This window comes from Symsagittifera roscoffensis, chromosome 9 (genome assembly GCF_963678635.1).
Source record: "Symsagittifera roscoffensis chromosome 9, txSymRosc1.1, whole genome shotgun sequence".
Taxonomy (NCBI): Eukaryota; Metazoa; Xenacoelomorpha; order Acoela; family Convolutidae; genus Symsagittifera; species Symsagittifera roscoffensis.
In genome coordinates this window covers 12,101,759-12,108,083 of record NC_087070.1, presented here as the reverse complement: position 1 = coordinate 12,108,083, position 6,325 = coordinate 12,101,759, and positions in this window count along the sequence as shown.

Genomic DNA, 6,325 nt, shown 5'->3' with positions numbered 1-6,325 from the left:
ATTTTCCCAATTAGGCGTCCAGACAAAAATGTTATTCTGAATTAGTAATGGTCTTAACGGTGCGCTCACTTCCGCAAGTTTTGGCAAAAACTTATGCAAACTGTGCATTGAACCCATTAGTGATTTTAATTGTTTCCGAGATCTTGGGGTTTTCAGATCTTCCACCGCTTGTGTTTTCCGGACTAACAGCGCGATACCGCTTTCCCCAATTCAATATCCTAGCCACTCACATTCGGTTTTTGCAAATTCACATTTTCGTAATTTCAATGAAACATTAGAAACGTCCAACTTTTTTAATATATTCTCTACTAACGCAATATGCTCTACTTTAGTTCCTTTAGAAGCAATTAGAATATCATCGATGAAAGCATTTGCCTGAGGGAAGTCCTTAAGTAAATTATCAATCTCTTTTTGGAATTCCGCTGGCATCGACGTGAGCCCGTAAAACCCGTTTTTGAACGATAAGTTCCTGTCAACTTCCCGCCGATAAGTGAAAAGTTGCATTGTTCACTTGATTTTTGTTCTAAAGAAACTTGTCCATACGCGTATGTGAAATCCAGCGTTGTAAAATACACATTCCCCGCTTTCCTTTCTGGGATTGTTTGACTTATTCCGTCTACTAATTCGTCAATGTTTGGCATTTGGTACTTATTTTTGTGTACCTGTTTGTTCAGTTCTCTTGATTCTAATGCCAATTTTATGCTTCCGTCTTTTTATACTGTGATGACTATAAGGGAGACAAAATACTTATCCGAGCATTCTTGTAGTTTGATAATGTGACCTTCGTTTATCAACCGATTGATTTCTTTGTCTACTTTATCTTTTAGGCTGATAGGCACCCGGCGCCCCTTTTGTTGTATCGGATTTAAGTTTTTGAAGAAATCGGCTCTTACTTTAGCGTTTCGAATTTTACCTATCCTGGTACAGAAATTTGGGTACAACTTACAGATATATCTTTGCATTTCATCATATTCCTCTTCTTCTTGACCGCTCCCTTCCCCCGTGATTCCCATCACTTTCCTCTTTTGCACCAACTCCAGGCCTAGGGTGCCCATCAGGTCACGCCCAAGGATTGACTGATGATTTCCTGCTATTACTGAGAATTTTGCTGGTGCTGCCCAGCCGTTTAATGACATCGTCACCGCTACCTTCCCAAGTATGTGTATTCGGTTGTTGTTGTAGTCCAAAAATTCATCTTTCGAAGGTTGTAACTGATTATTCGCTTTACCTAATGTTGTTTTTAGGTCTGTCAAGCTGAAAATCGTCAATGGGGATCCGCTATCGATCCACAACCACATTTTCTTCCCTGACACCTCAACCTGGACTCGGGTCCCAGGAATCTTCAGTTCTGTCACGTTCTTCTTTCTCTTGATCGACATCACCATGTAATCATCAGAACCTGACGTCATGGATTCATTCTCCCCGCTCCCTTGCTGATTCACCCACGCCACTGGATCTTCTGCCACATCACTTACACTCTGCATGCTCTGATGATGCTCATTTTCATCCCTCACTAATTCGACTCGTCCTTGTCCTCTCCACTGGTTAGTACCTCTCCTAATTCCTCTGCATGTTCGTTCAAAATGTCCCAACTTCCGACACGAGTTACATGTTTCCCCCTTTGAAGGACAAATCGCAATATGATCAAGAGTAAAATTCGAAGCGTCGCAATTATAACACCTACGGTTATTTCCTTTTCCCCCACTGCTTGATCCTTGGGTGTATGTTCCGCGTCCCCCGCGGCCTCGACCTCTGAAAAATTCTTGTCCCCTCCGGATATTATTAACTGGCTCCTGTTTTATGGTTATCGACGTCGCTGACGAGGCCGGTTTTCCAGTGTACGATTTATAGGCACGTTCACCGCGTTCATACGATAATGCGATCCTATAGACTTCTTCGCGTAACTTTGTTGATCTTGATAATTCTTGTTGGCAATCCGATTCCCGCATGTTCATAATAAAAATATCACGAACATTTTCTGCTGCATTTGAAAAATCACACCTGCCCACAAGAGCGCTTAATTCCGCGTGGAACTTCTCAAAAGTCTCATTTTCTCTCTGCTTCCGTCCATAGAAGAGTCCTCTTTCATGGGTCACATTTCGTTCAGGCTTGAAGACATTTTGCATCTCATCCAATACCCGTGGGTACCTTTCTGTTTTAACATTTACCGCCGGTTTTCTGGCCTTAAATATCCGTTGCGCTCAGTCTCCGATACAGAGATATAGGTTTGACTTCAACTTCTTCTCCGACTCGATACGGTTTTTTCCATTTACTTCCTCTGGCAAGTTTGCAACGGCCGCCGCATTTGACTTATGCGCAAAATAAAAATCGTCAGGATCAATATCATATTTTGCGATCTTGCCCAGTGGAACTTTATGATCCACTCCTCCCAATAGATAGGGGGTTCTGGCGTCCGTGCATCCCAGAATGATACTATATTAAGCGGATTTTTCCCCCTCCTTTTCGTTCCGCTGGCTGCGCCATGTTGAAGTGGTAAGTGTAGAATAGAAAAAGAATAGTTGTTAACTTGAATTGTAAGCAATTGTTAGGCATCAAATCGAAATCTTCCTGCACCGTTCTATTTCAGATCATACCAGATGTTAGAGATCGCAAGGTCACGACAGCAGGTCTCCAGACAGAAGATACAAATTGATAGCACTTACATAAACTCAAACTGGTCCATTTCTCACAAAATTTGTTTTTGGGAAGCTGCTTAACTTTTCTTGCACCTTAAACTTACTTCGATAAAACAACAGATAAAAAAATGAGCACAGAAGCAAATTCGAGTAACAACGTTTGGATCTAATTCGCATAATAGCCATGTGCTTTGGGTATTTTCATGAGGCGGATAAACAATTGCTATTAAATTGCCGATGCTAAAAATATTTGATCTTTCTCGGTGATAAGTTCAAAAGATTGAGGTACAAGATATCACTCATTTAACCGTTTAGCAGGTAGAGCCTTTTTTGGAACAACTCAAGAAAATTCAGTGAGCGAATCCTCATTTATGTAAGAAAATGAAATCTTCTCCGATTTTAAACAACGAAGTTAAGAAGCAAGTACAAAGTTAGAAAAAAACTACGTTCTCCTTTACTAGAACAGTTGGTTGTGTTAAAGTCCAATTTTATCTTCAAACGTTCATGTATCAGCTAATAACCAGCATTTCTCAGGGCATCATTAAGAAAGCCAACATATGGTCGGAACTGAAGAAAACTTCAAAAAAACATGGTTGGAATTTCACAGAGTTCTTAGAATTTCAAAAACCGTTCAAAATTATTTTTTTTTCTGAAAAAAAAGCATTCAGCGAAAGTTTTGTCAATACTTATCATTTTTTTCCGCTAGGAGTTCAGAAATCTTTGGTCCAATTTTTAAAGTAGAAGTCATTAAAATTTTTCTGGACCTTAAGATAAATCTACCCCAGTTTGAGAACTTTCCAATAAATCCCAAATTTTTCCATAGATAAAATCCCATAGATAAATCCCGAAATCCCAAAAAATAAATTCCAGTTTTTTCCGCTGGGAACAGTGAAAATCGAAATTGACTTTCCATACTAGGAACTGATCTTTTAGCTACCTTTACACTTTTGTTGTCTGAATTTGGAGTTTGGTTTCTTTGTAACAAACAAACTGCACTGAGGCTTAAAAAACTGAAGTCAAACAACAAAAATTGAAATTTGTGCGTCAAAAATTCAACAAAAATTGAAGAAAATTATCACGACTTTCAATGGCCCTTAAACAATGAAGTCAAACAATGAAACAAAACAAATTTGAGCTTGGATGTATTATTTGACATTTTGTTGAAAAAAAAACGAGAAAAAATCAACACGACCAATGTAAATAAAAATCATGAAATTTTTGTTTCAATTATACTTTAGTTTAGCTTGGATCAAGAAAAGCTAAGTTTTTTCAAAATTGGGTTTTTTAGAATCGTTGAATCAATTTTTGTAAGCATGCTGTAGAAAATTTAGTCTTTAATTAACATCTTTTGTTATTCGCTGCTGTTAAAAGTATTTAACTTGACAAACTTTTTATTCGCTTCTCCTCATTGAAAAAATTTTCTTTTTCTAATTTTCTGATAGGGTGGTAGCTTATGTGGTCTGAAGTTATATTCTTTCTTTCTGCTTCGAGGATCTCGTATACATAAAACTCAAAGCTGAGAAAATTGTTTTAAACTGTTTTAATTTTTTTTCCACAAATTTTCCGGGTTTAATGATAAAAGGTTACCAAACTTTTTTTGCTGTAACTTTAACGGAAAAAAATTGTTTTCAAATTCATAACACAGAGGCGAAGCGGAGCTTCGCATAACTTGTGATACAACAAAAGCGTACCATTGCAAGCTACTAAGTGGTCAGTGAGATGGAAGTCACTAAAAAAAAACTTATTGAAGTGAAAATACAAAAAACTCAATCCTTGAAAAGCCGACGAGAACCACAACCACTACTAAAAAACAACTTTAAAAAATTTACGAATCTCCACTAAGTCAACAACACGTGTTTACACGCCAACTGATCCCAAATAAAAATTTACCAAAGAAATGTTTGTAATAAAGAATTCAACACATTTTTAAAAAGACGAAAAATTCAATCAGAAAAAAAAACAGGTGAGAAACACAATCACCAAAATAAAGAAAGCTTCAAGTGTTTTCCGAGTGTCCATCAAGCCAGCAACACTTGGGGTTGGACGCCAATTGATCCGAAAACAGAAATACCAAAAGAAATTTTTGTCATGAAAATTTAACTTTTTTTTGTAAACAGGAAAAACTCAGTCTCAGAAAAAACAGACAAGAAACGTTACAAACAGCATTGAACAAGTTTTAGTATTTGCCGAGCGTCCATTAAGCCAACAACACGTGGTTGGGACGCTAATTGACTCGAAAACAAAAATATCAGAAGCAATGGTTATCATAAAACAATTAACTTTTTTGAAATACCAAAAATTCAACCTCAGAAAAACAGACGAAGAACAATCACTAGTATTAAGCATATTTCGTCCTCTCGGCAAACAACACGTGATTAGACGCCAACCAATCAAAAAATACCGCAGAAAATGGTTTTTGAAAGACAAATAAAAAAGTTTTTTGGAAATACTAAAACACAATCTCAAAAACAGACAAGAAACACAGTTGTTTTTACACAAATTTTCCTAATTTCTGAATTCCAATAAGCCACAACGCGTGGTTAGACGCTTTTTAATCCAAAGACTGGAAAATATCAGAGAAAATGGTTTTCATTAAAAAATTCTCAACAATTTTTGGAGTTACAAACGTTCTATCTGACAAAAACAGACTAGAAACATAACCACTAGCCTAAAAAAGCTACTAGTATGCTTCAAGCGTTCACTAAGCCAACAACACGTGGTAAGACGCCATTTAAACCGAAAAGAAAAAAAAACAAAGGAATTTGTTGAAAAAAATTTTGAGCGGTTAAAAAGTTTGAACGTTTTTACTACCAGCTGACACGATTTAATACAAACATGAATATTCAAGTTTATCCTTATAGCGATGCAAAATAAAGTCATAGAATCGATAAAACAAGAGCCAAAATATATTTGGACAGAATAAAATTAATAAGCAAAAAAATCAAGGAACAAACGGCAAATATACCAATCAAGTATAGAGAGAGTATAGTTATTCAAAAAAAACTTCAGGATTTAATTAACGACACTTTAGACTACAATTAAAACTGATTACAGCGCAAAAATTTTTTGGGGTGGCATCTAAGCCGACAAAGCATCAGTCGACAAACCAAAATCAGATCAATCAATTTTCCTGGAAAAAAAATTCGGCCGGGACTCAAACCACTGACGTTAGGTTTCAAAGGCGACTGCATTTACTCCAGACCAAGTGCAATGAATTACTGTCTGACTTTTGATTTCATATGAACAGTAAATTGATTCAATTGATTTTGTTACTAGTTGTTAAACCGAAAAAAGTCAATATTCTGTTTTGAATACGCTTGCTAATCGCAAGCGTAAATAAGGATACCATATTGGAGGAGCCACTGAATGAAAGTTAAGAAGTTTTCGGCTTAGATTTTCTTTTGTAGAGGTTAAAATATATTTAACTTGTTTGACTTCTTCGTTACTGCGTCGCAATATTCTGAAAAGCTTAAGTTATTGTCAATTTTGACTCACAATTATTTAATAGAACCAGCCAGTTTGTGGGCTTAATGTTGTTTTATCCCAATAAATGTATGGAAATCTGACTAAGCTTGTGATAATGAATTCAGTTTTTAGTTCAGGGTTCAATGTCAATTTGTCAGCATTCGTCCGTCACATCCTTCTTTTACACTGACCATCGGCCGTACTTCCAAAACTCTAAGACTTAA